Here is a 26,289-nt window from a genome sequence, read left to right as displayed (position 1 = left end):
TTGCAACTCCCAAAACCATTGAGCCAAGTTGATGGAGAACATTGGTGGCAAATGTCTTCACAATCAAATTGATCACTTTTAGATATAAACTCAGTTACTTCCCTAAACACGCCCGCTCGGGGGAATCCCCACTAACATTTTGGAGTGCGTTTAACTTCCTCAAGTGGGCGAGGGAAGTGTTTTTGGACAGGCCCTCGACCCTTTAACGCTTTCCCCACCAGCGTTTAAAAAAAAAAGTTGTCAGGGTTTTCGACCATTTTCACCAAAATAGACCATAGAATATTTTGTTTTATGAATATCTGACCATTCAATATATCAAAATAAAGAGCTGCCCCTCTTCTTACAAAAAAAAAAAAACTTTTATTGTAGTTTCTTGCATTCTTTCACTTTATTATGGGTAAGTTTCATTAAAAAAACAAAACATTTTGAACAAAAAGCTGTGAAAATCCCATTTTTGTGAAAGACTGTATTCATACAGAGCAATGATCAAACACAGATGGAGTAGATGGAGTCCATCAACACCCGTAACGCTTGCAAAGTCATGTAGCTCGTCCTGGGTCCACAGTTCATTCACTATTATTAGGCAGTTATGATTCATATGATGTTTAATGATGATCGCGTTATTTTTCATATGCATATGATTACATAGGCCGCTTGTTTTACTGCGTCTTCCGTGTGTGTGTTTTGATCAGGAGATTCAGTGCTCATTCAGGAGATGTGTAATAGAGCCCCCCTAGCGTCTAACAGTGAAAACACGAAAAATTCCGTTTTTGGCCTGGATTCGTTCTCACAAATAACAGAACATTCCGTGTTTGGCGGGGAAGGAGTTAAAGGGTTAGTTCACCCAACAATTTTAATTCTGTCATTAATTACTTACCCTAATGTCGTTCGACATCCGTAAGACCTTGGTTTTACAATCATTATATGAAGCGACAAGAATAGTTTTGTGCACAAAAAACTAAATAACAACTTATATAGTGATGGGCCGATTTTAAAACAAAGATTCGAACGGTTATCAATCAGTGTATTGATCCATGATTCGGATCGCGTGTCAAACTGCCAAACTTCTGAAATTACGTGACATTGGCGATACGAATTATGAATCAATACACTGAATCATAATAGTTTGAATCTTTGTTTTGAAATCAGCCCATCACTATATAAGTTGTTATTTCTTTCTTTTTTTGTGCACAAAAACTATTCTCGTCACTTCATAAAATTATTGCAGAGCCACTGTAGTGAGATGGACTTTGTAACGACGTCTTTAGTGCCTTTTATGGGTCTTGAGAGAGGAAATGACATTGGTGTCAATGAAGGCCTTTCTGAGCCATCGGATTTCAACAAAAATATCTTCATTTGTGTTCCGAAGATGAACAAAGGTCTTACGGGTGTTGAACAACAGTAGGGTACAGAGATATCACGCAACACATTGCGATCTCAACAGCCAGAGGACGTGAGGATGAGAGCAGTGATATCTCAGTGCCCAAGTAGCAGTGCTTCGCCTGTTCTTCCCCATAATATAGTCCCAAGTCAATATCTGCCTAGGAAGCCCCTAGTCTTATGGGTCCTGCACACTGTGTGATTTTTCAAAATCCTTTGCGAATGTCCCTTGTGAGACTGTACGAACATGATTCCCGATGTTAGCCATGTCACACTGCAAGATCTCAGTTGGCAATAATGTCAGACTGCATGATAGTGAAGACACACAAAAAACAGATGTGTGCAAGAAAACTCGTCCGGAGTTTAATATCATCAATGAATGGCATGCTCGGTGACAGTGAGCTGCATTACGCGCGGGACTGAAATTGTGGCTACAAAGAAATCTCTAGCTCTCGTTTTGGTCATAGTTTGTCTTGAAAAACCAAGATATTTGATTGTCATTGTAGGAGACGTCACACTGCAGGATTGTATTGCAAATCTTCTGACACTGCCAGAATTTCGTCTGAGGTAAAATTTGATGGCAGCGGTCATTAATCGGCTGCCGGTGAACATGTCAGAGACGTCAGAACACCAAAAGACGTCAGATTTTAGCCTAGGATCAGAGGAATCTTTTAGGATTTGCTTAATTTGTCTCAGACGACCAAATCGTGGGCAAAATCGCACCGTGTGCACCCGGCTTAAATCTGCATCACTATTTGTACTCCTCTGGACATGCTAGCTGGCAACATAGGATTCCATTCATCATGCTAAGCTAAGCTAGCAGCGACCCAGCCAAACTAAAACAATGCATGCACTAAGACAAAAATGCATTTGCTCACATATCTAAATGTAGGAAAGAAGTTGAATAAGCCCTATTTCTAAAAATGGTGGAGTGTCCCTTTAAGCCCACCCACCGACTCTATACACAATGTGATTGGCCTGACCACAGTTTGGTTTTTCCAGCTCACAAGCCAAGAGTTGCTAGACGACCCTGGCTGCAAATTATATTTGCTAACACTGGGTGCGTCTAGATTTCTAGGCTATAAGTGGGACTCTTCAATCTAAAAAAGTCAGGGTTGTTTAAACCTAAATTTGGGTAAAAAATGGACAAAACCCAGCCGTTGGTTTAAATGTTTAAATTAAATGTTTAACCCAACATTTGGGTTTGTCCCTAAAACAACAGTATTTGCTTCACATCAGGGCCCTGATCACCCTGCCATGGATTAAAGGGTTAGTTTACCCCCCCCCCCCTCCCCCATTTAAAAAAAAAAAAAATAGCCCATGATTTACTCAACATTAAGTGTAGGTTTATATGAAATTCTTCTTTCAGACGCATAACATTACATCATTAGCTATATTTAAAAAGTCATGGCTAATCAAAGCATGACAATGAATTGTTTTCTCGTTTATGAATTCCATTAAAAGTGCATCTATCCATCATATAACTGCTACACACGGCTCAGGGGTTAATAAAGGCCTTCTGAAGCGAATTGATGCATTTGTGTAAGAAAAATATCCATATATAGAACTTTATAAATTTCAAATAAATATAAATTTCAAATATAAATTTAGTTTGAATATATTTTACATTCAACTTACGGAAAAAGTGTAGTGCCTCTCGCAGTTTAAAATGCTTGCACTATGTCTGATGACCGTAACTGGTGTGCAATGTTGACAGACGTTACCCGAGCATTTTAAATTGTGCATTATTAGTCTGAGAGAAAAATCATATCCACCTAAGATGACTTGAGGGTGAGTAAATCATGGGATAATTTTACTTTTTGGGTGAACTAATTCTTTAATTAGCAATAATGACTGGATAACTTTATTTTATACCTTACATAGACTTCAAGCTCAATATTTATTTTTAGTTTGACACTAAAAATGAGTCTAGAAAAGCAAATGTACAGAATTCAACGTGAAACGTAACAAAATGAAGTGCATCTGCCAGTGCCAGAATATGGTCCTGCACATGACACTTGAGACAAATGAACAGCGGCATCACCAATTACCAGGCGCTCGGATGAATTGGCTTGCATTGTGATGGGATGGAAGTGTTTGGATGCTCTACAAAAGCAGCTGTCATTTCTGCTGAGACACTATAATAGGACATTCATTTCTAAGATTTAGTGCAGGCTTTTGTGTTCAGGAAAAACGTGACAATTTCACGAACAGATTTCGTGTGATTAAGCAGTGCCGTCTCAATATGGAGTTAATAAACTGTGAAGACAGAAACACATTTAGGCCTGTATAATGTTTCATTTAGAAGCAGTCACACTTCTATTCTAGGTCTGAATTAAGAGAGGGATTAAAAGAGGGAGATACCCGTTTAGGTGAACACAAAGTTATAGCTGTACCGTATATAAATAGTTGTTCACAATGTTCAGTATAAGTGGGACATCAGGTATAACAAAGATAATTCTGGGTGATAGATATTACAAGTATAGTGAAATTTCCAGCTAGTCGCGTGTTTTAGCAAGAAGGGCAGGTTTTTTTAATTTGTTTTTTTTTTTTCTTAAAGAAATGCAGCAAAAACAGATGGCAGATTTCCGGATATAGCAGTGGAGCATGTCAAACATTTTAATTATTAATTTATCACAAAAAAAGACAAAGAAAGAAAGAAAGAAACAGGGAATCATGTGTCTGTAAATAAGGTATCTGTGACTCATACATTTAATATGGATTATGATTTATGGCATTTCATTTCTTGTACTATAACAATATTTCTGGTATACCAACACAGTAGGCTACCATGGTCCCGTCACGCAACAGATTTAAAACACCAAAGAAACGACAAAAAGTATTCAGTTACAGTCTCTGCTCAGGAGGGGAGCCCGGCATATAGCAAATGAGCTGTGAGAATGATACCCGCGTGCGTGCTTGCGCGCGCGCGTGCAGTGTAATCCATATCTCTGCTAGTAGTATCTCTGGATTCCTGACGTGTGAGCCCGCGCTCTTATATCTGTTCGCTCTCGCTTTACGCGCAGTTTGATGGCGTCGCCGCGCGCTCCTCTCTGCGTTCTCCCATCATCGTTCACGATCTCACGGTTTATGGACTGCGTGGACCACATATTATGATAGAACACTGTCGGGATTGGTTCTACAACATTTTCGCCAAAGTGTTCTGTGGAAACTGTATCTCTGCTTGAGCTCCGAACCGAGCCGAGCCGTGAGAGATAAGAGAAGAAGTTTGCTGGATACAGGTGCGATCTCCCTCTAACTCCAGCTGATGATCACAGTCACGGATCTGGACTGCCGGATTCCAGTAGATCATATCAGATCTAGCCCAAGGTAGGCTCAGATACACACTATTAGTGATGACGGTGATGCCGGTTAGAGTTTACTCTAGCAGGAGATGCATATAGTGATGCTCTTTACAGACATAGGGAAGAATGGGACTAGTTGTCACACTTTTTACTTAAGCAGATATTTCTCAGGGTAGGATTGATGTGGGAAAACATCGGCGCTTATAAATACAAACATTTATATGCAATTGAGATACTGATCGTTGAAGGCACGGTGACAGCGGGGCACGTTGTCACACTAAGTTGAAACCAATGGAAACTACTCTTTCATGATGACACTGATTTGAGAAGAATACATGTTAAAATATGAGATTTTATCTAAAAAGTGAAAAAAATAAGTATTTCCAGTATTAACCATGCAGCAAAATGTAAACATTAATACAGACACAAAAAATAATGACAACTCATGCAGTGGAGATATCAAATGATCTGGCCAACAAAAAAATGTAAACTTTAAAGTTAAAATATTGAATGTAGTACAAATACACTACCCTTATTTACAACTGTTTGAAGTCTATATACTTAACCCATGCTAAAGAAACAAGTATGCTTTTAGATCTTTTCCAGAACATTCAGATCAAACTTTTTACTCCTCATTGTATCACTTGCATGTTCACTTACTTTTTGTAATATGTCTGCTGTTATTATAGCCTACTACACTTTTTAAAAACGTTTTTCTTTACCCCTTACCACCCCCTCCCCCATTTTGACAAGTGGGCATGGATGACATACCCAAAATAAAGAGGCTGCCCATAAGTCATTCTGAGAAAAAAAAAAAAAAAAACACATAAACCAACATATATTTAGAAAGCCAACACTTGAGAGTTTGCTGCTGAAGACTCAGATTTACTCAGACTGTTATTGATATGGAGTTAAATCAGCTCAAACATAAAAAATAAGAATATAACATATTATGTGAATGTAGTATAACAGCTTATAACCACAACTATGCCAACGTGCAAAGAATGCCATGCAGACTCTGCCGTTAACTGAAGTTGAAGTAGGTATAAATGCTGAGCAGTTGAGAAACTTGAGATTGTCAAAGTTTAAATTACATTGATCTTTAGACTCTTATAAGCGCATCCGCAGATAAGAGCTGCCTGTCAGTGTCATGTTACTGTGGCGTCTTGAGAACGTGTTCATGTTAACAAGATGCAAAATATGTCTTGTGAATATCAACATCACCCGTTGATTGGTAAGAGCAGGGAGTGAGCATAACCATTTATCACAGAAACAGATAGAGTGCGGTGAGGTCTGTTTTATGGCCATTTGAAACTAATTGAAAGAACAGAACTGTTCAACCTCTGCCAACTTGATTCATGATGTCTGCAGAGTACACTATGCTGCCAACACTACATGTACACCTTTTATTTACAACACGCTTTCATTCGAACACTCCTGTGTTTCCAGCCCTGAAATGTATTATAAGCATGTTCGGTGTGGATGTTTTAGTTTGGTTCGGGTCAGAAATTTGTTACAGTTCTGTAGGACCTGCCGTCTGATGCGTATACCATCTGTAATATATTTCCATAAACTTTCACATTGTGTTATTTAGCATTCAAAGCGGGCAGGGAAGGTTATTAGTATGGCATGAATTGACTTACATTTTAATTTTGTAACGGTATCGTACTATTTATCTAACTGTATCTTACTAGGGGTGTAATTATGTCACAATATATCGCATTACAAAAATGCAACAATATATATTGTGGATAGTGACATATATATACACATATATATATATATATATATATATATATATATATATATATATATATATATATATATATATATATATATATATATATATATATATATATTGTAAGTAGGTTACAGAGAGTGTCAGTGCATTAAACTACTATATATAATGATGAATATGCACATTGTATAATAATGCAATGGGGGAATATTTCTGGGTCCTGATGCCAAATGTTACCAGTATAAAGTGGCCTACATTATATAACATATATCTAGTCAGTGACAGTGCAAGCATATTCGTCTAAAATAATTCCGTATTTTCAGCTTCAGAATCATACATCTTTTTTTATTATGGTGTCACCGTTGTCCTGTGCAGTGTGCTACATTTAATTTCATATAAGTTCCTGATTGGTTGACCCATGTTCAAAGTCTTTGTAGAAGGCTGATAAACATGCATTTGTCAAATCAAATTCTATAATAATTTTATATTAGTATGCTATGTGCTTACTGTAAACAGGGAGACAGTGAATGAACTCAATGGAACTCAATGGAATTATTGCCTTTTCTTATTAATATTAATCACTTTAAAACAATGGTATTATTTATCATTTTTCTGTTGGCAGCGTTTTATAAAAGCTGCATATTGTTATTATGGAATTTTTTTATTTTATTTTATCTTATCTTATAATAGACTAAATTGTTAAAATAGCTTGCCAAGGACAGACATATTCAGTATCTGGATTTGTAGCACATTTAAACGTATTATCCAGGTCCAATAAAACTGAAGTGGTATTGACAGCATGTGTGGCTTGCTGTCGATTACCACAAAGTAATTTAGACGAGTCCCTGAGCAAACGCCTGGACAATAATGCACTTACAATTGAACATTCTTTGACTTTTTAATCCAGTTCCTTCGTAAATATGCTTTCCCTCTCTCGGGTCATTGTGCTGGGTAAGGGTTTGGCTTTTTCTGATTATTTGTGACAGAACGCTGCATGAAACAATAGATCATGTATACAATGCATGTGAGTAACTCTTTTTGTTGGGAGAGGTCACCTAAAAATGCAATTTCTGTCATTATTCATTTTGTTCCAAACCCGCCTGCTGTTATTTTTTATTTATTAATTTGTTTGCTGTGGAACACAAAAGGAGAACAGAAGGACTACGTTGTTTTACACAATTCTTTTGCATGCAAGGACACTGTCAAGCTCCAAAACACATAAGCAAGCACCATAAAATAGTCTATTTGTGCACTATATTGCAAGTGTTCTGATCAGTCTAACGATGACTTTTTATGAGGAACACGCTGAAAGTATTCACTGAGTTTTTACCTCCTCCAAAAAGCTCCAAAAATATATTTAGAAATGACAGAATTGTTTCATTAGTAGGTAAACAATCCCTTAAAATCATGTTGGATGTTGTTTCATTTCAACAGGAGAGTGTACAGCAGCTATAGGGTATGACAGTCAATATTTTCTGAAATCGGCTTAGTTTTTTAAAGTTTTTTTCTGGGTTTGGCTGCATTGTTTAATACTTTAAACCTCTGGATGGCAGGTGCATGGGACTTTCTCTAAGGAAGATATATTTATCCAGTGCCCTCTGTGCTTTATCTATGGTGCGCAGGGATTCTCTCGCAGCTGTGACACCCGTCAGCGGTGAATGATAGATACGGTGCTGGTGCACAGGGGAAGTTTATGGAGCAAATGATTTGCTGCACCATGCAATGTGCGAGCCGCTGACTCTCCTGCACGGAGACTCAATGCAAGAAATAACAACAGACCTAAATAGACCTTTAATATGTATGTGTGTGTGTGTGCGCGTGTAAGCTTGTGAGGAAGTGAACAATGACATATTTTCTATATCATCTAGTAGGTTAAAGGGTAGGCTGTTATTCGGTTGTTTTATGACTTGACCACCGTGACCCATCCATCTGTGTGCTAAAAGAGAAGTTCATATATAGTAGCAATATGATTATCCCTGATTATTTTTAATACGCTTGGTGTCAAATCCCATGAGACCTCCTTTAAACACCATATTTTGCCTAATTAACATAATTGCTCCATCTCAGACGGAATGATAATTATATGCCTCTTTCTTTCTTTCTTTCTTTCTTTCTTTCTTTCTTTCTTTCTTTCTTTCTTTCTTTCTTTCTTTCTTTCTTTCTTTCTTTCTATCTTTCTTTCTTTCTTTCTTTCTTTTGTGTGTGTGTGTGTGTGTCTCTTCTGAACATGTACTCTAGTTTCTCATCACTGCTCCATGGCAACAGGCATGACGATCCAAACGCGTGCATCTTTTGTACATCTCCTGATCTGCATTAATTGCTTTTCACACTCTAATCATATACACCCCCCCATGTCACAAATATGAGATATGTTGCTATAGATGTAATGAAAAGATGTTTGAAAGTAAAACAGTAAATCCTGTGGGTTGCCAGTGCAAATGATAGATCTGATCTTTTCTTCTTGAGTGTGCAATCCGAGCTTGCACATTAAACAACATCTATTTTAGAACTATTGCAACTAATGCTCTCATATCATGCCGAAGAGCTGCTTTTGTGGTTTCTGACTGTGTGCTGGTGTGTATAAAGGCTTTGGAGATGCTGTTAACCAGAGACATTTAAAAGTGTCTGTTCTCACTTAAGCTGGAAGTTCCTTTGGTAACTAAGATGTACATACTGTAACATTTGTGTGTGTGTGTGTGTGTGTGTGTGTGTGTGTGTGTGTGTGTGTGTGTGTGTGTGTGTGTGTGTGTGTGTGTGTGTGTCGGTTCATTTTTTTCTATCCCAGTGGGGACTTCAACTAGCCTAGAAATCTAGACACACCCTAGCGGCAGCAAATCTAATCTGCCGCAAGTTTCGTCTAGCTAATCTCAATACACTTCTGAGCTGTAAACGCCAAACTCTGGTCGGGCCAATCACATCGTGTATAGAGTCGGTGGGCGGGGCTTAACATAATGACTGCCAAGTTGGGCTTGCGTGCTTCTAGTAAACACAGAAACTGGCGAACGGGGGTCTTTCGAATCAGCTTTGACAGCGACTCTGGAAGACTTGGAGTTAAGCTTTTCTCTGAGAAAAGAACAAAGAACGGCACTGAAGTCATTCTTAAGAAGGGAAGATGTGTTCTGAGTTTTGCCGACCGAATACAGCAAAAGTTTAATCTACCAACTAGCTCTGCTTCACCTTCGTTGCTCTGGTTGGTTGTAGCGCCATCCAATTGCGTGCACGCCGTGCAGAGGGAGTTTGAAAGACAACCATTTATCCGCCCCTCGGATTGAGCCCTGTCAATGGTGAGTTTCCAGACCAAACATCTTGATGTGGGTCAGGCTTGTCAGGCTAAACTTCAACCTGAATGCACACTGACTCATGAGGACTTGTGTCATCGTTGGAGACCTAAATTGAGATCCCCATGAGGAAACAAGCTTATAAATCATATAGAATAGAAAAAAAGCAGAACGTTTTCTGTGATAGTGTAGGGGTAGGGTTAGTGTAATTGGAAAGAATATACAGTTTGTACAGTATAAAAACCTTCTATGGAGATTCCACACAAAGATAGTGAACCAGACGTGTGTGTGTGTGTGTGTGTGTGTGTGTGTGTGTGTGTGTGTGAGCTGAATAACAGGAATAAAGGCTAAAAAAAATGTGAGCTGTGTCAAGAGCCTTTGAGGTGACACATAGTTCTGTGGTGCTCCTGTGCTTTCTATTTTATATTTAAAATCTATTGTGCTATATTTTCTGTAGAAAAATCTCCAAGTCTGATATCTTCCCACCTTGTAAGTCATTGAGATGTTTTTGCAAATTTTGTCACTAGGGGTGGTATAACCACAATGTATCATGGAATAAGTGATTTTACCATGGTAACCAAATATACATACAAGTAAAAAAGACACACTACTGTTTACATTTTTGGGCTCTGCAATATGTATTAATTTATTTTGGTAAATAAACTAATATTATTATTCAGCAAATATGAATTAAAGACTATCAAGAATATTGTAAAAATGTTTTTCAAATAAATGCTGTTCTTTTGAACTTTATATTCAACGATGAATTCTGTAGAGGTGTCATGAATTTTCATATTTAATGAGCTTCAGCTCCCCTGTCAGTTCAGTTCACATGAGGGAGAGGAGAGATTGAGAGAAAAGCGGCAACTGGAATGATTCTCTCGTTTACAAGGCTCGTAAACGTCTTTATCAAACAAACACAATGATTTATTTCTCATCCACCCACGATTGATTGGAATATTATTTTTGTATTTCTTGGCCCGCCTGATCGGTGGATATAACTGCGAACCGCACACATGCACACACGTGCGCCGTTGCACCCAGATCAAAAAAGGAATTATTTGAGATGCCGACGGGCTTACGTTTTGGTAGCTGTCTGGAAAACACATAGCCCCGGGACTACTATTACATTTAAAAAATACATTTTACTCACATATGTGTGTTGCACCCTTCCTGTCAGATCCAATATAGAAGGCACAGCATTGTGTTTTAATCTCTATATGTCTGCAAATCCTGCTCGACCAGAGACTTTTTTACAAATGATTCTGCAGTTAAATAAAGCGAACACGCGTACAATGTCCCTATGTGAGCTTGAACTTCATTAAAGGTGCCCTAGAAGGAAAATTGACCTTGCCATAGTTAAATAACAAGAGTTTAGTACATCAAATACTGTGAGTCTCAAACACCATTGCCTCCTACTTCATATGTAAATCTTGTTTGTGAAAAACACCATGGAAAAATAGGCTATTTTCAACATAAAGCCAACTGTGATGCAATCGCTGAGATCCTTAATATGTACGCCCCCAACATTTGCATATGTCCAAACATGTTCACTGACAGGCTGAACTGATGGAGCCGAATCATCGGTACTTACGGGTAAACAAGCATCACGTGAGGATAGCAAAAACGGTAGCTCTCAGGGACACAAATATCATGATCCTGTTTGTGCAGAAAACGTGAGGACTTCTACCCTTCCCACAGATAAAAAATGTCAACAGTCATGGTTGATGTTTATTTACAATCGGATACCACAATAGTTTAATTTAAAGTTGTTCGTTTGCTCAGCCCATTTCACCACGGAGAGTTTTTTCTAACCTGGGGTAATATAGCAGGATTCGCTCAGAGTCTAAAACTGAAGAAAGGGCCGATTTCAACGGTATTCCTGCAAAAAGTAAGTAGTGATTTTATCCACTTATTGACTATCGAACCCATTTCGGGTTAATTTGAAAGTTTCTTTGTAAGACAGCATTCCGATAATATCCCCTGTGTTGTCTAGATCTAACGCAAGATGCTAAAGTAACAATTGGAAACTCCAAGTAGCTCAAATAACAGTTTGTCAAATGACAAAGGTTAATATTATTTCCTGCTAGTGCTGTCATAAAATACATAAAATAAAGTAGATACGCATGTCGATCACTTTTGACAGATGAATGATCATCTGTGCATTAGTTAAGCATGAATTAATGCATATTAGTGCACCCTTATTGTAAAGTGTTACCGGATATTCTTATATTACCACAACCTTTTATATATCAAAAGTTCAAGGAAAAGTGGATTTCTCAATTCCTGACCCCTTTAAAGACCAATAAGAAGTTGTTGTCCTGGTGAAACCTCCAAACATTTAGTATCTCTGCAAAGCCCCGAATGTGCTCTGTACAGGACATTCAGAACTGTGGCATCTATAATGTCAGAGAAATCCACTAAAATATAACGTACACTACAGTGGACAAACTTCTATTCCATGGGTCCCAGGAGGATTTAAATGATATACATCATTTAATGATATACACAAGCCGCATAATTTGAGATCATTCATTTCCATTATACTCACAATTTGAATACACTGTTAGGGTTATGGATTTAGCTGACTCTATATGAGCAACAGTGCAAGAACCACCAAGTAAAAAATATATATATACTCAGCATCTTTTTTTATTATTATTATTTTTTATTATTTTTAAGTTTGAGTCTACAGATGCGATGTCTGTGGGGTGAAGGCTCTGTCTGTCATCTGTCTTCTGTCACTCATGCTTCAGATGTCCAATGAGAGCTGCAGCTCATAGGGCCGTGAGTCATAGCTGCCATGCTCTGGTGTGAACGAACCAACAGGATAAAAGGAATGCGAGTCTGCCTTTGTTACAGGATTTTGTTTGTTCTCTCTCCATATCTCTCTCTCTCTAATGTTTTGTTTACGCTTTTTAATGATATCACCTCAAGGTAAGCCACACCACATCTGCTGGAGGAAAAGGACATCGCTTTGTTCTTGTAGAATTTTGAGCAGCGAACACTAAAAAGGGAATGAAAACGAAAGAAAAAGCCATGGTTTATCTCTTTGAAATGGCCAAGCGCATGAAGAAATAACTCAACAAATGAAATTATTATTTACTCATCCTTATGTTGTTTTAAATTACATTTTTCTTCCCTGTAAAACAAAATGAGAAATGCTGCAGAATGTACTAGCCATTTTCTTTCTCCATTTAATGAATGTGAATATCTGAACTTCAAAATGACAACAAAAGACCTATAGAAGTTTCAAGTCAAGTCATATTTATTTATGTGATGGATGATATGACTTTGTTATGGTGTAATTTGTAATTTGTTAAAAGAACTGCTAGGTTTGTATGCTATTTTATGTACATCACTTTAGTCCATTTTTATAGTTGTAAAAATGCTCTATAAATAAATTGTATTAGGTTAAGTTATTTATATTGCACTTTATGCAATACAGGCACAGCTTCACAGAAATAAACAGTAAAAATAAAAGTATTAATGTTGCAAAGTGTATTACGAAATTATGAAACAATTGTAGCTTAAAGTGCCCATATTATGCTATTTTAAAGTCTAATAATTTTGTCAAATGCATCAAAGGTAAAAAAATAAATAAAAAAAAATTAAACTTTAATTTTCTGAATGATTCTCAAACAACTCGATAGATGTTAGATAGATAGATAGCCTCTCTAAATCCTTCCTGTCCATGAGCCTGCTGTTCCCTTTCGTTCAGTCACTCCAACGTAACGTCAGTGACTGACGAATGGGGGTTTCGCCTAGAAGCCAATCATCTTCGAGATCTTAGAAAGCGCCCAATGGCAGTGCCAATGCCATGGGCATGCGAATTTGCATGCGTAACTCCGCCTACCCACCTGGGTATATAAGGAAGTAGCTGGCATGAATCGCATTATGTTTCTGCTTCGGAGCCAAGAGCATCTCTTCACTCCGGCAAGCCTGAATTCTGAAGTCCTCTCTTCAGTCTTCGAGACGAGCGGTTCTCCAGGGTGTTGGTGTAACGGCGCGTTCCAGCGATCTCACATTGCCTGCCTGCTGATCTGTGCAGTGATCTGCAACAGCTGTGTGTGTTTTCCCTGGGCGCTTCGGCACTCTGCAGAGCTTCCTCTCACAAAAAGAGCTTGCGTGTGGCACGTCTTTTTCAAGACGGGTTGCCCGCGCACTTCCGGGTGCGGTCGATATCTGTTGCTGTCTTTGGGACGCATTCACTGCTCGACGTGTTTGGGCCCAGCACGTTCGGACAGTGTTTGTGGATGTGCTGTGTTCCCTCTGTGGGAACATGACCATCGCGATGTTGTGGTCGAGACTCAATGATCTCTGTAAAGAGAGAGAGTCCCCTCTGCCACACCCCGATCTACCATCTCCGAGAGAGGTGGTACTTTGGCTGGTGGCCAGGGTGACCTGAGGGCGGTGCTGTGGTATTAAGAACCCCGACGATCATTCCTCGGGCCACTCCCGCCCTCTTGCACATCGCTTCCAGTGAGTGTTGGACTGAAACAGCGGGACCGTCTGCTGACGCCCCGTTCGTTTCGTTCATACTCCAGATAGCGGCGAGAGGTCGATTGCCGCATCTCAAGGTGGGCTAGAGTCCTTTGGGGATGACGATTCGGCTATGCTCCGCCTCCGGGTGTGGTAGCACTGTAGAATCTGACCTAGAGTTGACAGCCATGTTATCTCGGGCAGCCGCGAGCCTCGGGCTGGTGTGAATCTCCGCCCTGTCACGAGTGCTCGCGGTTGGGCGATTGGTTTTTGGGGGTGGCACCCGACAGCTGCGGGCCCCGCCCCCAATGCCATTTCGCTCCCGAGATGCATGAGGAGTGCACGCGGTCCGGGAGATCTCCGGGTCTTCCCGCGACCGTTTGGTGGCCTCCTCCGCCTTCTCTGCCCTCGAGGGGTCGCGGCCTAAGGGTACACTGGGGTCCCTCCCCCTCGGTCAGGTGCTCTGTTGCGCACTTCGGTGTCCACTGAGTGCTTTGACTTGACGCGGTGAGGCTATCCTAAGCGCCCTCCCAAGCCTGCTGGCTCGTCTACTTCGGTGGCGTAGTCCAGCAGTGCTATGGGGTAAGCTGCCGCCCCGATGTGTATGCACGAGGACAGAGCTGATCCAGGGCTTACGAGCCCCCTGGCAGAGCAGACCCCAGTGGAACGCGAGTCCTTCCCTGGTCTCCTCTGTCAGGGCGCAGTCGTTACCAGTGCCTCGACACCGGGCCGCTATGCCACCCGAGTCCGGGCCGGTAACACTGCCTCGAGGAAGGCGTGCCGCCACCGATCCCGCCCAGCGCGGCATAGGTGACCACACGCCCCCTGGGTCAGGAGATGTCCACAGCTGTGGTCCGGGAAAGACAACTGGCCTTACTTGGTCGATGTGGGACGGCTGAGTGAGCCCGCCTCCTCAGCTCGCCCATATCCCAGGCCGGCCTTTTCGGCGGCACAGTCAGGGACTGCGCCCAACAGTTCTTGGCTGTCCCCAGAGGCAGACTGAGGCCATCTGCCCCGGCGGCCCGCTGCTGCACCTAAGCGCCGCCGGCACAGTTGCCTCAGCCTCCTCGCCGCCTGGGCGACTTCCTGCGACCCCCTCCCGCGTGGCCACAGCAGCAGCCTTCACCCTGGCCACGCCACAGGGCGCGCTGCAGGAAGCCGTCCCAGTCCGCGCCAGCCCCGCAGCCTGCTGAAAATAAGGCCAGCGGCGCTCCGGACGCGGACAGCTCTGGGATGGGCAGTTCTTTCATGGGACGGTGGCAGGTCCGCCCCTTCCCCCGGTGGAGGGCCGGGGGAGAATCCTTTGTCCAGCTGCTGGCCCACGGGTCAGCAGCTACCTTTGTAGAAAGAACTGATTAACCCATCCCTGAGCACCCAGAGACTGGTGACGGCAGTGTGCGCCGCCCCCGGGCCACGCCGCTCTCGTCCCTCTCTGTCGCCAGCCCCCTCTCAGAGCAGACCCCAGTGGAACGCGAGTCCTTCCCTGGTCTCCTCTGTCAGGGCGCAGCCGTTACCGCCGCCCCGACACCGGGCCGCTACGCCACCCGAGTCCGGGCCGGTAACGCTGCCTCGCTGCCCCACCGAGGGTACGCCGGTGCTCCGCGTGACCCCGTAGGTACACTCCCTGGGAGCGTGGCTACAGCTGCCGGGTCTGTCCCGCTGGGTCGCACGGACCATCCGGCTCGGCTACGCGATTCAGTTCGCGCGAGCTCCTCCCCGCTTCCGGGGTGTCCGGTACACCGTGGTGGGGTCCTATGCCCCAGTCATGCGTGCGGAGATTGCGACCCTACTGGCGAAGGTTGCGGTCGAGCTCGTCCCTCCAGCCGAGATGAAGTCCGGCTTCTACAGCCCTTACTTCATTGTACCGAAGAAATCCGGTGGGTTACGACCGATCCTGGACCTTCGCGTCCTGAACCGATCCCTGTTCAGGCTTCCGTTCAGGATGTTGACTGCGAAACGCCTTTTCGAATGCGTTCGTCCATGCGATTGGTTTGCAGCGATCGACCTGAAGGATGCGTACTTCCATGTGTCCATCCTTCCGCGACACAGACCGTTCCTGCGGTTTGCGTTCGAAGGGCGGGCATATCAGTATGCCGTACTACCATTCGGGCTAGCTCTGTCCCCTCGCGTCTTCACGAAGATTGTCGAGGCAGCCCTTGCGCCACTCAGGCAACAAGGGGTTCGCATCCTGAACTATCTCGACGACTGGCTCATACTGGGCCACTCTCGGGACCGGGTGTGCGAACACAGAGACCTGGTTCTCCACCACTTAGCTCGTTTGGGCCTTCGGGTCAACTGGGAGAAGAGCTAACTCTGCCCCGTGCAGAGGATCTCTTTTCTCGGTATGGAGATCGACTCGGTCGCCATGTGCGCGCAGCTTACCGGCTTGCGCGCGCAGTCGCTGCTGACTTGCCTCAGGCAGATAGAGAGCAAGAGTGCGGTTCCACTGAAACTATTTCAGAGGCTCCTGGGGCATATGGCATCTGCAGCCGCGGTGACGCCGCTCGGATTGCTTCATATGAGACCGCTTCAGCACTGGCTTCGCGATCGAGTCCCGAGATGGGCATGGCAGTCTGGCACGCTCCGGGTCCCAGTGACTCAGGCCTGCAGACAGACACTCACCCAGTGGTCGAACCTCAGCTTTCTACGGGCAGGAGTGCCCTTAGAACGAGTTTCCCGGCATGTTGTTGTGTCAACAGATGCGTCCACCACGGGTTGGGGTGCCATGTGCAATGGACATGCAGCCGCCGGTTCTTGGTCAGAGAGCCAGAGCCGCCTGCATATCAATTGCCTCGAGTTGCTGGCAGTACGGTTCGCCCTGCACCGCTTCCGAGCGTTGCTGAAGGGTCAACACGTACTAGTCAGATCGGACAACACGGCCGTAGTAGCGTGCTTCAACCGCCAGGGCGGTCTACGCTCCCGCCGCATGTCTCAACTCGCCCGCCATCTCGTTTTATGGAGTCAGAAGCGCCTGAGGTCACTTCGTGCTGTCCATATCCCGGGGATCCTGAACCGTGCAGCCTACGAGCTCTCACGGGTTCAGCCAATCCCTGGGGAGTGGAGACTCCATCCCCAGTCGGTCCAGCTGATTGGGATCAGCGGGGACGCACAGGTAGTTCTGTTGCCTCTCACGACTCGTCCCACTGCAGCCTGTACTATTCCCTGACCGAGGGCACGCTCGGCACGGATGCACTGGCGCACAGCTGGCCGCGGGGCCTACGCAAGTATGCGTTTCCCCCAGTGAGCCTTCTTGCACGTTTTCTGTGCAAGGTCAGGGAGGACAAGGAGCAGGTCATCTTGGTCGCCCCGTACTGGCACGGCCGGACCTGGTTCCCAGAACTAATGCTCCTTGCGACAGCCCCTCCCTGGCCAATCCCTCTGAGACAGGACCTACTCTCTCAGAGACGGGGCACCCTGTGGCACCCGCGTCCCGATCTTTGGAACCTCCACGTGTGGCTCCTGGATGGGACGCGGCAGGTTTGAGTACCCTACCACCTCCGGTGTTGGCTACCATCACTTCCGCTCGGGCCGAGTCCACGAGACAGGCCTATGCGTTGAAGTGGAACCTCTTCGTCAATTGGTGCTCTTCTCGCCAAGAAGACCCCTGGAAATGCCCGATCGGGTCCGTGCTCTCTTTCCTCCAGGAAGGGTTGGATCGAAGGCTGTCTCCATCCACCCTGAAGGTTTATGTGGCCGCTATCGCCGCCTACCATGACCTCTTGGACGGGAAAACGGTAAGTAAGCACGACCTGGTCATCAGGTTCCTGAGGGGTGCGAGGAGACTACTTCCTCCTCGTGCTCCTCTCATACCCTCTTGGGACCTCTCAGTAGTTCTAAGTGCTCTGCAGAGGGCCCCATTGAGCCTTTGCGGTCAGTAGATGTTAAGTTCTTGTCTATGAAGACAGCACTCCTGACCGCATTGGCCTCCATCAAGAGGGTAGGGGACCTGCAGGCATTTTCGGTTGACGAAACGTGCCTGGAATTCGGGCCGGCTGACTCTCACGTGATCCTGAGACCCCGGCCTGGATATGTGCCCAAGGTTCCCACCACTCTGTTCAGAGACCAGGTGGTGAACCTGCAAGCGCTGCCTTTGGAGGAGGCAGACCCAGCCTTGGCATTGCTCTGTCCAGTACGCGCCCTTCGCGCTTACGTAGACAGGACGCAGTGTTTCAGGACCTCAGACCAGCTCTTTGTCTGTTATGGTGGGAAGCTGAAGGGAAGGCTCTCTCAAAGCAAAGGCTGTCTCACTGGATAGTGGACACCATTGTTTTGGCTTACCAGCAGCAGGGACGCCCATGTCCCCTTGGGGTCAGGGCCCATTCCACCCGGAGTGTGGCCTCCTCTTGGGCTTTAGCACATGGCGCTCCGCTGACAGACATCTGCAGAGCTGCAGGCTGGGCGACACCAAACACATTCGCCAGGTTTTATAACCTCCGAGTGGAGCCTGTATCCGACTATGTACTCGCCTCTACAAGTGGCCGGTAATGGATTGGCTCAGGTGTCTTCGCTTGCTCGCCATTCCACTCCACGGACTGGATACGTGCGATATTCTTCTCAGGTGAGTTCCCCGAGAGCCCTGAGCTCCTCCAGCACTGACGACGCCGACGCCAGTAAGTCTGCCCTTAGCCCAGACACTCGTGTCCGGCCAGGTGTCCCATGTGCATGGTTCCCCTCCGGCGACCCCCACATGTGTATTTCCACCGTAAGCCTCCCTGAGCGGGTGTATTCCCTTGGCAACCTTGCCACCTCCTGGGGTTAAAAATCCACCTTCGGCTGGTACCCCAGTGATCTTCCGTATGCAGCCCCCCGGGGTCATACGTGTATCCCTAAGTCCTCCCTATGGGTAGGCATCTTGGCGCATATCTCCTCCTGGAATATGCCTCCCAGTGTACCTTGGTATTCCTGCGTTAAGTAGAGGCCTTGACCGTTCTGCTTGCATCAGGGTTCTCACGCTTGCGCAGGGCACTGGAAGACAGCCGAGTGGCGTTATTGTATTGGGACCCCCATTCGTCAGTCACTGACGTTACGTCGGAGTGACTGAACGAAAGGGAACGTCTCGGTTACGTATGTAACCCTCGTTCCCTGAGGAGGGAACGGAGACGTAACGTCCCGCTGCCACTTCCGCTGTACCGCTGGAACGGCCGAGAGTTCAGTCTTGGCTCCTCAGCAGGTAACATAATGCGATTCATGCCAGCTACTTCCTTATATACCCAGGTGGGTAGGCGGAGTTACGCATGCAAATTCGCATGCCCATGGCATTGGCACTGCCATTGGGCGCTTTCTAAGATCTCGAAGATGATTGGCTTCTAGGCGAAACCCCCATTCGTCAGTCACTGACGTTACGTCTCCGTTCCCTCCTCAGGGAACGAGGGTTACATACGTAACCGAGACGTTCTCTGATTGGCCCAGTTTGTTGTGATTGGTCTACCGCTTACAGCGCATATTTTGGAAGCTAAATGGCCTTCTCCTTCCGGTTGCTTCCGAGAGCTCAGCGATTGTACAGAGAGCAAAGACAGTATTGATGGCGTAGATTTTACTATATCAATCCGAGTGCGAGTCTGATATAGTCTAGATCAGGGCTATTCAAATCTTACCCTGGAGGGCCAATGCGGTGCAGAGTTTAGCTCCAACCCTATTCAAACACACCTGAACATGCTAATCAATGTCTTCAGGATCATTAGAAAATCACAGGTGAGTGTGTTTGATCAGGGTTGGAGCGAAACTCTGCACCGCATTGGCCCTCCAGGGTAAGATTTGAATAGCCCTGGTCTAGATAGTCTTTTTTAAGTTTTCAAATATTTGAAAACGTATTACCTACAAAAAAAAACAAGTACATCAACTAATGGCCAAGACCGCAGATGTTACTCTCTCTTGACCTCACCCTCAAGGGGGTCGCACACCGGACACGAAGCTCAGCGCCACATCCTTAAAATTCGAACATAATTGTTTTCAGTGAGGATTTTTATTCAAAATCCTGACGCGCCAAAGACAGCCATTTCACGGTTTTATTTTACATTTAAATTATATTTCCCTCAAATCGTCAATGTACATACTGATTTCACACAGTGCTACAAGATACACCCATCCTGCTGCTCTTCTGTCAGAAGTCGATTCAAAATTGAGCTTGGTGTATATAATGTGAGCGTCCGGTGTGAGATACCTGAGATGCGGCGCTGAGCTTCGTGTCCGGTGAGCCACCCCCTAAAGAGTTTTGTGCAAGCAATATAAGGACACGACTCGTACATCTACAGGTTACAGCATATTGAACGCTCCGAATGAGCTGTGGTAAACATGGAACTTCTCCTCAACATGAAACTAAATAATCAAATAAATAATTTGTATTTAATCAAACCATAATCAAACCAGTGGAAGCTGTGCATTTATCCTTTATTCATGCAATATCTATTCAGTCAGTTCAGTACCCTACACTTTAGTAATGTTTCTGTTTAACATTAAATAAAATGAGGCACGCAATTCCGAGGAATGCTAATGGTTGAATGGTATGCTAACTGTAGCTTGCATACAACTCTCAAGGGGGCAACAATTTTACCTCCTACCGATCAAAATCCAATGTACTTTTTTGGATTTGGGGGGGTTAAAATTTCTTTCTCTGCTGTGGGTGATTTGGGCTCTGCGCTTTCTGCCATCTTCCATGCAAGACAACTTTCAGCAGTGACAGCGCGACTCCTGTGACCTGTCCCGGAACCCTCAAGTGAAAGCGCACCCATTCGCAAAGCAGACAGCCATGCCTCTACTACCGCAGGAGTTTTTTTCCCCAATTTATTTATTTATTATTATTTGAATATTCATTTTCACCTTTGAAATTAGTTTTTGTTTAAACTATTCGAATATATATTCGAATTTAGAACATTCGTTGACAGCCCTAGTTCAGAGTCATTTTTTTTTTTTTTGGAAGTCAATGGATCTCATTCACTAATAATTGTGTGTATTCTTTATAATTTTTAAGCACAGGAGAACTTTATCTATTTGTTATACACAGAAAAAAATAATCTCCACCTGATTTACAAAACGTTCGTGCGCACATGAATTTGTTCTTAAAGGGTTAGTTCAAGCAAAAATAAAAATTCTGTCATTAATTACTTACCCTCATGTCGTTCGACACCCGTAAGACCCGTAAGGGATTTCCGCACATGCTCTCTTTACAGCCTTTCATCTCTCATTAGCCAGCTATACACATTGTGTCTGCGTTATTCAGAGAAACCTCACAGCTGAAGCTATAAAGCAGCTTTTCTTACTTTAACAGTATGTGATTGAATGATCACCACATAATTGGAATGACTTAAGGGTGAGTAAATGAAAACGGGATAGTAATTTGTGGGTAAACTTTAACCCAGGTATGAGAAAAGGGTAAGTGTGAGGGTGCAAAAGCCAGTGACGTGGGGCTTCAGGGCTGCTCCATGTTTCCTGGCACACAAGGAGCCCAACGTGCCAGCATCCCAGCGGGCGACGCAGGTTTTTTGCTCTCACTACATCATGGAATCCGTCCTCATATGCTGGTGTCCTGTAGCCATAGCTGGTTCATCCCCATATGCCTTTCCAAGAATTACATATGAGGAAAACGCAAATACACAAAATGCCCTGCAGGAAGTGACACACATGACTGTGGTTTTTACAGGCATCTGGCAGTCGAATATTTGGCTCTGTGGGGTGAAAAGAAGAGGGAAAAAAATAATACTATGAGTGACAGGTTTACAAACAAGGGCATGGCAAGGTGCTTCAGTAAAGAGCGGAAAATGAATGATTTTTTTTTTTTACTGCAATGCATCTTTGCAGTTATTGCTTCAAAGCTATTTCAGGTCTTATTGCTGACTGAGGCCATATATTCTTGTGACATTTAGTATTATAGCACATCCAATTAAGACGTGTTAGGTCGTTCTAAAATAACAGCCTAATGAAACGGCCAGTGCACTCCACAAGGTATGTGTGAAAACGTGTGGTCTTAATTGTTCTTTAATTATGGCTATATGAATTAAGAATCCTCTCGCTTTAATCCTAATTAGGATAAATCCTTTACGATAACTGACCATTCTTCTTATTTTTCATCTGTCGTAGCCTGTAACAGGGAGATAATAAAAAGTGTACAGCTTGCATTTCCTGAAGTTCTTGCAATGCAGCAAAAGTATAGTGTAAAAAGGTTGCAGGCTTTGGTTCTGCATTACACACAATGGCATATCAGAGCAGGGTTTCTGATGACTCTCACTGTGCATTTTGTTTTCTGTCAGCAATGTATGACAATCAATATATAAAGCTATTTTGAGATAATTACATAGATATGAAATGGCAAAGTCACAGAACGTAAATAAAAGTTTTTGTGTAAATGCTTGCATGTTAAGATAACAATTTCTTAAGACATACATAAAGTAAATACAAAACAAGTGTAATTGTCACAATCCCTTGTTTCCGGTTTTGTGTTTAAGGATTTTTATTTTCCATAGCAAATGATCACCTGTTCCTAGTTAGACCTTGTTATCCTTTATAATGGGTATGCATTGACGTCACTTTCTCGCCGGACTGAGGCCCGTCCACACGAACCCAGAGCTTTCCTCGTTTCAAGAAATATTTGCATACAAACCGACTCAAAACGATGTACTATACATGCCAGGCCAGTGTGTGGCACTGTAATTCTGCCACAGAAATACACTAAAAACGGAGAAGAAGAGTTGTGGCTAGAGGGGGTATATCAGTGGTCGGAGGTGAGGCAAAATCTCACAATAAAATAACAATAAATATATTTGTTACTTGTTATTAACGCCTACACCTACCCCAACCTTAAACCTATCCTTACAATAATGTAAATACGGTAATTAAATGATGCAACATTGATGTCCGCCCAGTGCCGGTAGTCGTATCCCTGTAGTCTTTCACCATGCCTGACGTAGTGTGATGACATCACCGTTTACCAAAATATACGGATCGGCTGTATACACGAAAACACAAGAATGTAATTTTCAGATTTATCCACTCCTGGACCTGGTTTCATAAAATTTCGGATCCATGATTAAAAAACGGCGGATCCATGTGGACGAAACGCTGAAATATTTATACATATGCCGTTAAACGTGTCTCTGCGTGGACATGGATTTCCTGCCTGTGTGACTGGATTTAATGCGGAAAATGCGAGTAAAACAAACAGTTTTCAGTTTAAATTCAAGGTTGGAATTTCTTAGAACTTACTAAAGATCAGTGATCCATAGATATTGACATGGAGCCAGGATCATGTTTTCTGACATTTATATGAGTGCCAGAGAAATATATAAAGTAAGCTCTATATAAATACAATATAGGTCGGTCTAAATCCAGGTGATAACTTATATCAATGTTGTATATCGTCATATTGTCCAGCCTTAAAACTTGTATAGTTATTGTCAGTGTTTATTTAAAAACATCAAATTATGCAGAATATAAGATGGTAAATATTTAATTGATGAGTTGTCAATACTATATGCAACAATGCAATTTATAGGGTATGATTTTCCCCCAAAATTCAACATATTGAGACAAATAATAGCTGAAAATCCATGTTTCGCTGACTGGAGTCCAGTTGTTTCTGTGAATTGCAGTGATCCATTTGCTTCTTTTTTTCTGTAGCTTCTGGCAGTCTGTAAAAATATACCTCAGATTTCTTATCAAATCTGTTTGTATAGACGATCTCAAAGCTTTTTTCCAATTTAAGATGTGCTTTGTGCGTTTTCGAGGCAGGAAACCAATGCCGCCTTTCCCACTTTGTGGCTGTCACCGCAGCAACATGTTGGTTGTTTCTTGCCGGTTGTACTCCTCACATCCTCGTTGTAAAGCTGTTGCGTTTGTCTTCCTCTGCCTTGTCTGGATTTCTGTTTCTTGTTTAAATTTCTGCCTTGTTTCAATTATCTTTGTTTTGTGTTTGTTAAATAAAAACTGCTGCAATTGGGTCCTCATCTCCCCACTTCTACCCAAAAGACTCAGGAAGCAAGAAAAAGATTTATTTACAGTTTAAATACAATGAAATCATTAAGTTCTTTGGCCTAGGCAAAATAAATATACAGGGACTGACCCAGTGGTGATGGGAGGATGGGGGTGAATGCCGGTCTCTACGAACATAGTCATAGGTGGGAACAGAATTTATATACTACAGATGACAAATAATAATTGGCTAGATAGGTGAATGATGTGATATTGGAGTCTTCCAGGTTCTACGCTAGAGCTCCCATTTCCCTGCCGATCGTAACAACCATAAATGATAGGGTTATAGTAATTTATTTTTTAAAAATGTTGTGTGCATTTCATTTGATAATAATTAAAAATATAGAAGACATTAGAGTTGTAGTCAAGACCACGTAAACCGAGACCAAGACAAGACCAAGACATTGAAGGGTCAAGACCAAATCAAGACCAAGACAGGCAGAGACCGAGTCAAGACCAAGATCAGTGCAAGTCCCCACACTTATGATAAAATGTGGAAAATGCATGATTGGCACTTGTCTCGAATGTGTGGGTGTGTAAGTGTACCATGCGAAAAGTTTTGATCAAATAATCAAAAGGCATTGCACCTATGTGGGAATTAATCTTTTTCTTTTATAAGCAAATAACACTTAACTTTTCATCAGTGGGAGGCATCGAAGACAACATGTCAAAGGTGGACAGTAACTAAGTACATTTACTTGAGTACTGTACTTAAGTACACTTTTTGAGTATCTGTACTTTACTGGAGTATATTTTTTTTCAGGCTACTTTTACTTTTACTTCACTACATTTGAAAGACAAATATCATACTTTTTACTCCACTACATTTCTATCAAGGTCTAAAGTCATTTCTGTAGCAGCTCTGAAAGTCGGTGGATGATTTTTTCCATCTTTAAAAGTTTTTTGTTGTTGTTGTTGTTTCAGACAATCTATCAGGAATCACTCTTATAGGGTCATATACATTTTCCCAACTTTTTTTGGACACTGATCTGTCCATAGCAAAATGGAAGAAGACGGTTCTTAGGCACAGTGTGTGCACCCATAGCCATACTTTGAAAGTATGTTTCAGTTTAAAACATATCAAGATTAGTTTAGTTGGCATACACTTGGTGCATGTCTTATAAAATATTAAAAATATAAACATCTGGGAGAAAGAGAAGAGTAAAGTTGGGAGAATATCAGATGTGTATCAGTGTATTGGATCCGTGCATTTGGCGTTAAACTGACAGCAGCTTTGTAAAGAGCTTTGTAACTTATATACAAGTATTTAAATGAGTTTAAGTTAGTCGTATGCTAGTATGTCAGATGGAGCATCACAGACTGGCTTAAACCATGATGACAGTGTGCATTTATACAACAATAATACAAATAATGCATTGGCATAAAAAAAGGAAATTTACTTTTATACTTAAGTACTTTTGAAAACAAATACTTCTGTACTTTTACTTGAGTAAAAATCAGTTTTTACAACTTTCAATTGTAACGGAGTAATATTTGACCAATAGTACTTTTACTCAAGTAATAGAGTTGTGTACTTTGTCCACCTCTGCAATGTGTCTATATTTTTAATGGTCTGTGGTGGACAGAAACACCAGACTGACACTGACAGAGGACGTGTTTGTTTTTTGAAAAGCACTCGCGCCCATTTTAAAATATAAAGTTCTGTAAAAATGCTAATCTCAATGAGGTATTACTCTCAGACACAGTTCAATGAGTGTCTTAAATGAATGTGAATAACAGTAGGTGGAATATGTATCATACAGATATGCATTATGCTGCTTAGGCAAATTATTTTATATATGTACATATTTTCCATGTACATTTTGGAAATGTTATTGTTATTTGATATTTTATATTATGTATGATCTTTTATCTTGGTGTTTCTTTTGTTCCTCATTTTTTGTTTTGGTGTATAATTATATCAATATTAAAAATAGCATTAACAATCAACAAATCAACCTTTTTTTTTGCCATATACAGTTAAAATGATAAAATGATCAGCTAGCTAACAAACAACATTGTTCTGTTTTCACTTCACTCCATTCTAAACTAAACTATTTTAGACTATTTATTTTACTAGCCCACACATTGTCAACATAAATAAGCTGAAATACTGTGGATAATTAAAACTAATTCTTACTATCCA

General features: G+C 42.7%; 1 protein-coding gene across 2 annotated transcripts in view; it reads left to right on the top strand.

Moving 5' to 3' along the window:
• The first annotated feature begins 4,340 nt into the window (after positions 1-4,340).
• zgc:171482 (zinc finger protein) overlaps positions 4,341-26,289 on the top strand; it is a 218,372-nt gene continuing 196,423 nt past the window's right edge. For both annotated transcript variants that reach the window (XM_067421599.1, XM_067421598.1), the window contains exon 1: positions 4,341-4,710. The gene's annotated coding sequence lies outside the window, so the exon portion shown is untranslated. The remainder of the gene's footprint in view (positions 4,711-26,289) is intronic.

Source organism: Pseudorasbora parva, chromosome 17, assembly GCF_024679245.1.
Source record: "Pseudorasbora parva isolate DD20220531a chromosome 17, ASM2467924v1, whole genome shotgun sequence".
Taxonomy (NCBI): Eukaryota; Metazoa; Chordata; class Actinopteri; order Cypriniformes; family Gobionidae; genus Pseudorasbora; species Pseudorasbora parva.
The sequence above is the reverse complement of the archived record's forward strand: the minus strand, read 5'-3'. Positions and strand labels throughout refer to the sequence as shown.